The 11,706-nt window shown below is 48.1% G+C and overlaps 1 long non-coding RNA gene across 2 annotated transcripts; it reads right to left on the bottom strand.

Annotated features, from left to right (window-relative positions):
• LOC110390874 lies at positions 3,398-11,696 on the bottom strand. Of its 2 annotated transcripts, none has more exons than XR_002433919.1 (2): positions 11,611-11,696; positions 3,398-10,486 (listed from the first exon to the last, which is right to left on the bottom strand). It is a non-coding gene; the product is annotated as an uncharacterized LOC110390874 (long non-coding RNA). The 2 variants fall into 2 exon arrangements; XR_002433918.1 differs by lacking the exon at positions 11,611-11,696 and adding an exon at positions 11,353-11,603.

Below are 11,706 nucleotides of genomic sequence, written 5' to 3'. Positions count from 1 at the left end.
CATGCTAGGAGTTGAACTCGACTGTACAAGTAAGGGCATTAATGGGTGTGACTTCAGACTGGAAGGAAGTCGGTCTTGGTAACTACAGATCTGCAGTACAGTTTTAGGACACACTTTCTTTACAGTTTGGCTCTGTTTAACAATGCAACAAACACTGTCATCACAATGAGACTGCAGCCTGACCTCCCCACACCTCAGCTATCCATCTACATGGGTTGGCCATCGTAGGGGAAACAAAAGCAAACCAGAGCTTGCCTCGGTGGAAAAGATAAAGGCTAAAACGCTGGTATAATTTAACCTTGCTTTAGGGAATCAAAAACTAGAGCTCATAGTGAATGCAAATACTCATTCCCCAAATGAACAACCAGACACAGCTCATCTTTTAGCATTTTATTGTAATTTCAATCAACAGTGATGGAATTCAAAACTCTTCCCCAGGACCGAGCAGCAATTCATCCAGAAGTGATGTGCCCAAGTCAAACCTCCTCTCCACTGCTATCAACCCAAAGTATAGGAGGCGGCAAATGAGAGAGGCTGCTCAGGGAAGGCTAAAGGTTTACAGATGACTCAGTACTTCACTGCATCACTGCAAACAGGAAGAGGCTATTTTAAAAATAATGGGTCATTTCCATAACCTGAAAACCCACACGTACACCAACAGGTCCTTGCAGTGAGGAATCACACGCCAGGTTTTCCCTATTGTTAACCTCAAACAGAGCCCAAGCGATGGGCACGCTTAAAACCCTGCAGGTAGCTGTGCACAACCTTGTGCAGACTGCAAAGCACTGGAAGAGCCACAGCATACACTGCTGCCATGAATACATTCCTGCGTCTGCAATAACCTCATTTTATCCTTCTGACTCTTTTCCTTGATTCCTTTTAATCATTCCCATGGCATTTATCTGCCTTCAAATAAATCAACCACCCTCTTTGCACTTTGGACACAGCGTTGGGAACTGGTTCAAAAGGCTTCAGCCCTGCAGAAGGCAAGGACACAGATCTGCCTGGGCGTGTTGGCTGCCACCTGTGTTTCGTGGAAGGGAGAGCCAGGAATTATCTGCTGTTTGCAGCCATCGTGGAAGATGCCTCGGAAATCTTCAGTCTTTTGCTGGAGTTGGTCTCCAGTTTGTGCTATTTCTGCAAACTGATAACAGCGTTATCTACTGTAACAGTTACTAAGGCCTCAACTGTGCTGTATGTCTGGAACCATTCAAAATGAAGACTGCTGGTATTTTGGTGAGTCAGAGCACTTTAGACAGGAATTCAGTTCTGAAAACACAGGTCCTGAACTGAAATCAAGGATAGGAATTTTTGAGTTTTTGTTCAAATGTGCCTTTTTTTTTTTTCCAACATTGTTTAAAAAAGTAGTACAGTAGGAGAGTTCCCAACAGAGCATCAAATACAGAACATGAAACACTCTGTCTTAGAACATGATAAACTTCCCTCATCACTTACTACTGCCGTTCATTAGGTACTTCCTAACAGATCTCCAGCCAACAACACCCTGAACTAGTAACACATCTGCAATTGCTCCCATGTGGAATTCTACTGATTTTACAGAAGCTAATGACTACCTGCTAATTATGCAAGTAACTGTCACGGTTTATGCCATCAGCTGAGGAATCAGATCCCACAAAATGTGATAAGCACCTACAGACCTTCAGAGATGAGGCAGGCACTACCCAACGTCAGTCACATCAGCCAGCAGACACACTGGGTGAGATGTATCTAAGCTGGAGGTGTAGGCACCTCTGAGCTGTTCTAACTTCTGCTCCCTCTGCAGTCAGCTGAGAGGAACATCTCGAGAGAGAAATTAGCGTCCCTGTAAGACAGCATGAGAACTGAGCCCATTCCTGCATTATAGTTACTCACATAATTAACTGTCTAGTCGTTAACTGTCAGAAACAGAGGGATTCCACATGAGAATAATTATACGTGCACAAATCGTGTTTGGGATCAGGCTTTGGCTAGCCTGTGCCTGCAAACCTAGACTCCCAAGTCAGGATAAGAGGAGTTGGGATGCGCACGGTCCTCTCTGCAGGTTACAAGTAAAGCTATGGACTGGGCACCTGCTACGCACCTGAAGTCTGGCGATATGAACCCCAGAAACTCCACGCACAAATCTAACAGTGCCTTAGCTTCAGTCCCTAATCAATGCTGCTAATTTATTCTGTTATCTCTTACACGCATTTTGGTCCTGAACTGAAGCAGCACTCGGAACAGCCTCTCTCATGCCGAAGCAAGCAGAGACCCACACATCTGACACACATTTTGCAGCACTGTGCACTACCTGGAGACATGGAAGGCTTCAGAGGTGCGACCTGAGCAGTGGGAACACTGGGAGGGGCCAAGCTCCCTTCCCTGCCTGTTAGCATCATGGGTACTGAGCTTCTGCAGCTGAGGAACCGTGCCGCTCCGTCCCACCACACCCACAGCCAGTCCTTGCTGGCACTGCCATTCTGCACATACAGACACCTCCCCACGATGGGCTGTGATGGGGGAGATGAGGATTTCTGACTGCTAACATGAGCCACGTGCTCTCTGCTGCCCTGTTAACAACAGACAGGCTAGCAAGCCAACCCTGCCTGAATACTGACTCTGTGAGCGCATGCATTCATCTTATTTAAAACAACATGTGGATCTGATGGCCCTGCCTTGAAAATCTGGGCTATTCTTAAAATCGTTACCGTTCTAAAGAATTAACAAAGCTGCTCTATGTCTTGGACTGCAAGTATTTTCTGTGATGCAACAAAACAGCTATAAAAATGAGTATCCGAGTAGTCACAAACTATTGCAAGATTCAAGAAGTTATATGTTACCTACAGATGCTTTCCAAGGTAGCTTTTAGTGAAGTGGCATTGCTAGTAATCTGCATCTGAATGCATTCAAATGCAGAAATACTGTAGAGTGATACTCGCGTTGTGCCTTCACTTGATACCTCCAACACGGCACTTCTGTCTGTGAGGGACAACAGACAACTTTCGTGGCTTATGGCCCAATTTTAACATTAGGTAAGTGAAGAAAAGGAAAGAAGGGAAGAAAAACCAGACCTCTTTAGCAGGGTCTGCTGTGATAGAACAAAGAGAAATGGCTTCAAGCTTAAAGATGGAAGATTTAGGTTAGATGTAAGGAAAAAGTCTTTTACAGTGAGGGTGGTGAGGCACTGGAACAGGTTGCCCAGAGATGTGGTGGATGCCCCAGCCCTTGAGATTTTCAAGGTGAGGCTGGACCAGGCCCTGGGCAACCTGATCCAGCTGTGGTGTCCCTGTCCATTGCAGGGGAGTTGGTGTAGATAACCTTTAAATGTCCCTTCCAACTCTAAGTATCCTATGATTCAGTAAGAGTATTTGAGTAAATGTGTGGACACATGTAGCTGTAATGTAAAGCACGAAATAAATGCCTAAGAAATGTCATTTATTGGCCTTTGCATAAAAATGATGGCGCAAAATGGAAGGCTTCTCTACAGATTCTTAACTCAAACACTGACTAAAAAGTAAGAATGGATCAAACTTTTTTGCCCTCCACACCTCTCTCAAGGACTGTGTGAAAAAGAGTAGAGCCAATTCGTGTCACAAGCTCAGAGCCTTCTTGCTTGGCAAAAGATTTCAAAATCCTATAATGCAAGATTTCCACACTCAGGCTCAAGAAGAACATTTGATCCCAAGGCATCCAACCTTCCTTTTTTTCTTTCCTAGAATGATGGGATGCAGCGGTTGGAGGAGCGCAGCCAGTGGAGTCACCAGCTCCAAACGGCCGGACAAATGTGGAATTACGCTAGGGCCCTCGTGCACACAGAGAGTACTGAGTGTGCTGTGTATAGCTGACAGGGAGCTACTACAGAACAGAATACACACGGACAGCCGAGGTGTTATCTAGAAAGAAAATGGTGACAACTCCAGAAGCCCTTCATGGGTGCTGGACACGAGCAAAGGAACACTTCGTATTCACCACCACGCCACTGCTTGCTGAGGAATGAGTTCCAGGCAGCCCAGGGCAGCCATCCTGTTGTGCCCCACAGCGATACACACTGCCTGGAGAACGTGCATTTAAAGACCTACCTAAGCACTGGGAAAATTCAGCTGCACGCTGGCTTCGGGAGGAATAAGACTGGGAAACTGACTGTGGCTAAGAGGCAGAACTACCCACAGCAGAGTGCATGACTGAGGTTACAGGAAGGCAAGCATATTCCAAGCCAACATCTTGGCTGTCCTGACTTGTGTCTACATTTACCTTCAGATAATGAAGAACTAACTGCAGCAACATCGTCCATCAAGGAGAGCTGCACAGCTGAGGTGCTGACAGAAACTTGTGAGAGCCCCCGCACATACCTGCTCCCGTCGCCAAGCACTGCATCTGCCTTGGTTCTCCTGACAAGGTTAACCCACAGCCAAAGAACCTTCTCAGAAACGAGAGTCAGGAAGACAGGTGGGATTAAAAACTTTAACAAAGCAGAAACATTCACACAAACTGTACTGACTGCGACACCTCCGAGCTGTTCTCAGCAGGGAATTGCCACTCCATTCCAGGTCTCTGCCAGCAACACATCGCCCTTCTCTATTTTGCCTTGACCCCCTTGGCTTACTGATTTGTATGAAGTTAAAATTGGATCAAGACATACAGGCAATATATAACATATAAATACAGAAATATACAGCAGGTAGGATTGGGCCAGTGGTCACCCCGCTACCCAAGACCTGAGAGGAGCTCGTAGCAGGCAGGGATCTGCAGAGGGGTTAATGGACTTCACTGGGACGAACTCGTTAATGACACACAGTTCCACATCCCAAGTGACATGCAGCACCCACCTGGCTGTGCAACTAAAAAACGACTAAAGCAGAATCACTACAGTGAAACCACAGGCTCACAGAGGACACGATTCACCACTGCCAGAGCGGAGATAGTAGATCACATTTGCACAGTAAGGAATTGCACTGTGCTGAGGCTGACTGCACTCTTACCAGAGCACACTGCAAAAACACTGACATGGAAAACACCTGTCCTATATGTGAAATGGCTGAGTGCCCAATTCTCTTTGTGCAAATCTCCTTTGCCATTAAAAAGAAAAGCTGTATTTGGCTAGATGTGCAGATGTAGCATGTAAATCCTTAACTGTAAGAAATTAACTGCATCATAGAATAAACGTGTACCCTCTGTAACAGTTAAAAAGTCAGAGCTTTGGGAAACCTGCTCCACGTCTTACTCGAGCTCTCCCATCACCTGTCTTGACTACACCTAGCACCACCAATGCTGCTCACAGCTTTCAGGGTTCCTCGAGCCTGGTCAGAAGGGACCAAAACATTCGGCACTTGTGCATCAGAGACCTAAAGCAGAAAAAAACACCGTTAACAACCACGTACACAAGGGATGCATTGCTACTCCTCCCCTACAGAACAAACCACATCTTGAGGTGCATGGTTTAACGAGATGGAGGCTGCAGCAGCCCAAGGACTGGCTTGTGCTGCGTGTCCAATCACCACCTTTTACTGCCTTGTTGCAAGTGCTCTCGATCACCTCGCTGACTCCCTCCAGGCTTTTGGAGAGGTCACACAAACCTCCTATGCTTCCAACTTGGGCTAAAGAAAAGCAGCCACGGGGCTGGGGGTGTAACAGACTGCTATCACTCTGCTGCTGCACACAGGCCTGCTGGCACACCAGGGAACTGTGCAGTGCGGTACAGGAGTGCAAAGGGCGAAGATAACAACACTGAGCTCCTTCAGTGAGCTGTGCCACCCAGCCCGCATCTCACAGCTGAGTGCTTGGAACTCAAAGCCTGGGGAGTCATGCCTTGAATGATCTGAGTACAGGGCGGCTCTGGTATAGACAAATTGAGAACTGGGGAATAAGACAGCAGCTGTTTTGAGAGGTAATATAAATGGTCAACGTCAAACATCTGTGCTAGTTTTGAAATCTCCCTCCTATACTGAAGCACAGCAGAGCTGCTCAGATGTGATAATCCCTTTCACTTGAGAGCCCTAGGGCTTGTGTGTGCAGGAGCAAGGTTCAGAACAGATCTGGGTTTAAGTGACTGACCCTAGCATGTCCTTCCTGTAGTTTCTGCAGGAGCAGATAACACTGTCCTTTCATGAAATAGTGCAACCAAGGGCTGCAGTAGGTACTGAATTCACTGTAGGAAGCAGCCTGTGTAAACCTGACCTACATGGACTGAGGCCAGACACAAAGGTCAGCGCTTACTAGCATTCCACTAAATCAGATGCTTAGGATGCTGCATGTAAGTAACTGGACAGCATGGAGCAAGTGAAACCATGGGAATGGAAACTTGCCCAGCAGTGTGAGCTACTCACTGTCGTTGTTTTCCAGGAAGAGGTATTTGCAGAGAAATGGCAAAACCACACACAAAATAGTCGAGTACGTGACGAGGTGGGAAATAGTCAATGAGTGACAACATACCAAACAAAAACTGGGAAAACTCTGTCAAAGGGAGGAGCAGCAAATCAGGGGATTCCAGCACAGGAGATGCTATCAAGTAACAGCTCCCAGCAGCTGGGTGCCTTTTCACATTGCGCTGTTATCCAAAAGGAAATGGCTTGTGTGTGTTAAGGAATGCTCTGACTGCTTTGCTGTTAACTCACTCACAATGCAAAAGTTTGGGTTTTCAGCTGAATCGCACCAAAACCAACACGTAACTTTGTGCCACTGCATCTGAAAGCCAGAGAACGTGAGCACACTATTCCCCATAACCAGGGACTCAGGCATCAGTAGTTTCATTGCAGGACTTCCTTATAGCAGTGCATGACTTGACACAATATGCCAGCTCTAAGTTTTACCTCTATATTACCCACGTCCATTTTTTCTGCAAACCACATGAGGGACAAGGAGCAGCACTGGAAGTCTGCAGTTAACAGAAGGGTCACGCTGCCTTACTCATACCTTTCAGTTTCCTAAAATGTACTTCTCTAAAAAGTTACTTCCAGTGAGCTTTGGATTTCGGTAGTTTGTGATTCATGAAAGGAAGAATCCCTACCTATCCCCTCACCCCTCATTTTTCAAAAGCGTGAAGATTGGCTTAAGGATTTGTCAGCTCATGGACTGCTTGTGTGGCATGGATGTGCACATGGGCTCCCCAGTGAGACATGGTGCAAACCCAGGTTCATCACTGCACAACAGAAACAGAGCTTCTTCCCAGGTCTACAGGCAACAGAGCGGGGCTTGCAGCCAGCAAACCTCAAAAGCCGACTTGCTTTGGACAACCCAAGCTGCGATCAAGTCGTGCTAATGAGCGCAGCACGCACAAACCACAGCTACACCAGAGCATCCCAAGCATTAACTTGTTCTACTCAGAAGTGCTGGGGTTCTTGCTGGGTACGTGAAAGCTGGGACACAGCCAACCACAGAGCTTACAGCCAGCCCGGGCCCCCGGCCAAGTCAGCTGGGTGTGTGAAGGCACACCTTCAGTGCAGGGCTCCAGTCCTCACAGCTCTGCGGGAGCTGGGTGGGCCAAGCAATACGATTACTTTTTAAACCACAAAATATTGTCTCATTCCACCAAGACGAAAGCTCTTTGGGTAGTGCTGGACTGCGTGGTTGTACTTATGGTCTCAAGAGAACCACCTCCACTCAGCTGAGAAGCAGAACGTTCGTCCGTTCCCACTGCTCAGGAAGTTTCTCCCGTTGCTAGCTGGGAAAGTGAGTTTCCCCACAACTGCAATCTCCTGGACGCAGACCGCATGCGATTCCGCCAAGGCCTGTCACACTGCCCTGATTAGCAAATATTAAGTTCACTATCCTAATCCCCGTCCAGTGCCAAAAATAGAGGTAACTTCCTGTTTCACTATCGCCAATGAGTCCTCGCTTAAATTCACGGAAGTTCCAAAAAAACCCTGAGGTTTCCTTTCTCTCAAAACCAGTTCCTGCGAGCCAGGACTTGCAGTAGCCTGTGCACCCCCAGCCCATGTCGTGTAACTGCTACTGAACTGCAGAACGTGCCCATGACACCCGAAGAGGCTCCTCTTGTGCTGAAAAACAGGAAAACAGAAGTTAACACAGAAACCCTCGGGTCTTCCAGAAATTTAACCATTCCCTACAGCTCCATTTATGAACACTTACAAACATACAGAACCCTTCCATTCTCACCTGTGTTTTCTCAAGTTTTCACTGCTTGAAGAACCAATATTTCATTTCCCTGAATTGTTATCATTAAGATACTTGGAAGCACCATACGGAGCTACTTACCTACTCCACCCAGGTGAATCCACTCTCTCACCTTGAAGCTGTTACCTCTCCACAAAGCATTTTGGCACGTCCTTACAGAAGGAAACCATCACAGCAGCTTCTCCAACGTCAGGCTCAGAGCAGCCATTTCAATGCGTCTGTACCTGTGTTTTTCACAGGCCCTAAAGGCAGCAGCGTGCCTGTGACGCTACAGCTCTCCCCTTTCATCCACAGGGACTGCAGACAACAAACAAAGTGGAATTTTAAAGCTTATTTACACGCCAAGACAAATAGAGATCGCGTGTGTCATCTTTAGAAGCCATTACGAAAACCTTCCCACCCAGTTGACTTGCACGCTGGCAATTACATAGGACCAACAATTAACGCAAACTGAGAGAAGCCAAACATCCTGACAGTTCTGCGAGCTGTGCTGACACGGATGGTGACTCCACAAGAACAAAACGCCTTCTAAGTTCCCCTGGAACACTTTTACACTCCATCTTGTAAAGGTGTGCATTTCTCATGCAGATTGTAGCCATGTTTCCAGTACGTTATCCAGTGAAGGCTGAATTTACAGCAACAAATTCTTTCGGGTTTTAATTAGGAGCAAGAATTTACTGTGATGAAAGCAAGGAAAACATACAAACGTGTAACTAATTGCTTCTCTGAAGAAAGAAGGCAAACACATCACACGTTCCTACTCATTCTCTGCACCCTCTTCCACGACTTCCAGCTGCTTCTCCTGATTCACCAGACACAGAGTGCTTGCTTACCTGAGCGCACTGGGACCAAAATCATTTTTGCAACAAGGAAAACTCGTCATTTCTGCAGCGTAGGGTGCTGGCACGGCGAAGTACAGACAAACACCACAGCTTAGCGGGCTCAGGACCATACAAATACTTGAAGCACCTTTCATAAACTGCATGAAACCCAGAGTATATGCATGTATTTAAAACATAGCAAAGGCAGCCCTTCAGTTCTTTTGTCACTTGAAGTCATGAAACGTTGAGGCAGTGCTTATTTCTGCAGTACGGCTATAAGCTTCTTAATCTTGCAATTAAGACCATCTGGGTCAGAAGGTAAGCGGGTACAAGCATTTCCAGACGAACAGTGTAAAAAGATTATCTAGGTTTGAGATAACACAGGTTTTAAAATTACAATCTTCTACGTTATGACCAGTAAAATCTAGACCCTGACAAATATTGGGTCCCCCAAACTCATGAAAGTGAACTACACAACACAGGAAACTCTTTTACTTGTCTCGGTGAATACGTAGCGAAAGGAATGCTTGACGTGGCAGACATCAGCAGCATCTACATTATCGGATAAAGGCACGTGGTAAAACACTGAAGTAATTTTGTCTGTAAAGCAGGATCCCTGCCTCCTCCACAGAGCAGCAGCACAGAAACAAGATGGGGGAAGGAAGAGAAAGAATGAGTGCAGGTGACATCCAGCGATACTTCGCGCATAAAAGCAAAGCATGTAGTCACTAGGCAGTTAGCCTAGACAACTTCATATCCATGTCTTCTACCATTTATAGAAAAGACACACACCCTGTCACACTACTGACCATCATTACTTGGTATCAGCTGCACAAACAGAAGCATAGGCTTAGCTTTAAAGTTTAAGGACAGCAACTGTTCTGACACATAACACTGCCTGCTCCCCCCCCCAACAAAGCTAGAAGTACCCACACAGAAATAAAACAAAGAGAGCAATGCTTTTAATTCAAAATTCTTCAGACGTATGAAACTGTAACTGGAAGTTATAGTGGCAACAGAGCATTACACTCTCTTCTTCTGTGATGAATGCAGCAAAACTGGATAAGGTGGGGGTGGGCAGAAGGTACGTGAGGTGCATGTGCTGTCCTAAGACACCTGGCCCTTTGCGGGAGGGTGGTGAAGGCAAAACTCTGGCTCAGATTCGTTGACAAAAGGGATGTGAATTTAAAGAGACAGAAGAATGGCAAGTATTGCTACAACACCGACAAATATTGAAAAACGCTGAGGTTTAGGTTTTGTGATGTGAATTACTTAACGCCTCATGACAGTCCTTCTCCACCATCTGACTGCACCGTGGGGAAGACAGACCACCATACCTGTGTAGTTATTGTGAGGTGTGATCCTGAGAAATTCACTGCACTTACCTCCAGGAGGAGCCAAAATACCTTAGAAAGAAAAACTTTTAAATCCTTTCTCCTGACCTACACCACTATTGGGATTTGGCCCGTACTTCCAGGGAGCCTATGAAACTCTCCAGCTCCTCTCAGTGGAGTATCTTCTTGAAGGAATAAAGCACTTTATTTCACAGGAATCAGCTGTAATGAGAAACCACGTTATTTAGCGCACCGTACAACACACTATGTTTCCTCCCACTTTTGAGTAAAGATTACTACAGTAATAACAAGAGAACTCGCCTTCCCGTAACAGAAATTAACCTCCCCTTTGACAAATTGATAATTTCCCCATTCTGTGACACAGAGCCCAACACAAGCAGCAGTGATGCTCAATGCAGAGCACTCTGCAAGCCATCTCCCCAAAGCAGAAGCCAGGAAGCAGGCGTGCTGAAGCCAAGACAGCACCCGAAGGCAGCGTGTTGATGAAGATTAGCCAATGCTACGCAGCAAGCACTGATTAGAAGGCAAGGAAACAAGTCAGCTTGGCCAAATCCAGACTGGCTAAGAGGTCTTAACGCCACAGAATCATAGAATGGCTTGGACTGGAAAGAACCCCAAGGACCAAGTTCCAACCTCCCTGCCACAGGCACAGCCACCAATCTCCAGACCTGGTACTAGACCAGGTTGCCCAGGCTCCCATCCACCCGCTCTCAAAGGTTACCCCATCTTACCCTCTCCCTGTGCGTGGCTCTATAGATAAAAGGACAGCGCGTTGAGGAGCGAGCAAAGCTCCTCCTGCTGGCCACGCACCGCCCTCATCAGCCACACATCCCCAGCGCTGCCACCGCCGGAATGAAGGCGCGGCCCAGCGGCCCCACGGCGGCTGGCAGGGACGCACCGTGCTCCCCGAGGGCTCCCCGGCCTCCGCGACACCTCAGCCCCGCTCGCTAAACGCACGCGAGGACAAGGCAGCTCGGCACCACGCTCCCGGGCCCTCTCCCCAGCGTCCTGCCCTCCCGCCGCAGCGCGGCCCCGGCTCGCAGCGCCCCACGCCGCCGCGCACCCACCTCGGGGGGCGCCGCTCCGCCTCAGGGCCCCGCTGCGGGCTGCAGCAGAAAGCCGCGCGGAGCCCTCCGCGAGCCGCCACGGCGGCCTGCTCCTCCGCTTCCAACCCTCCACACCACCTCGGAGCGACCGCCCAGCTCCCGCTCTCCCCCTTTCCCGACATCTTAACCCGGCTCGCGGCCGCTCCTCCTGCGCTAAAGCAATCCCGCGCCACCAACATGGCGACGGCCGCCAGCTCCCCCCCTTCCCCTCAGTCGCACCTGGCGGCTGCGCGGCGCGGGGGCTGCCGGGAGACCGAGTCCCGGCGCTCCTTCCCACCGTACGGCACGCTGGCGCGAAAAACTACAACTCCCAGA

This window comes from Numida meleagris, chromosome 1, assembly GCF_002078875.1.
Source record: "Numida meleagris isolate 19003 breed g44 Domestic line chromosome 1, NumMel1.0, whole genome shotgun sequence".
Lineage (NCBI taxonomy): Eukaryota > Metazoa > Chordata > Aves > Galliformes > Numididae > Numida > Numida meleagris.
The sequence above is the reverse complement of the archived record's forward strand: the minus strand, read 5'-3'. Positions and strand labels throughout refer to the sequence as shown.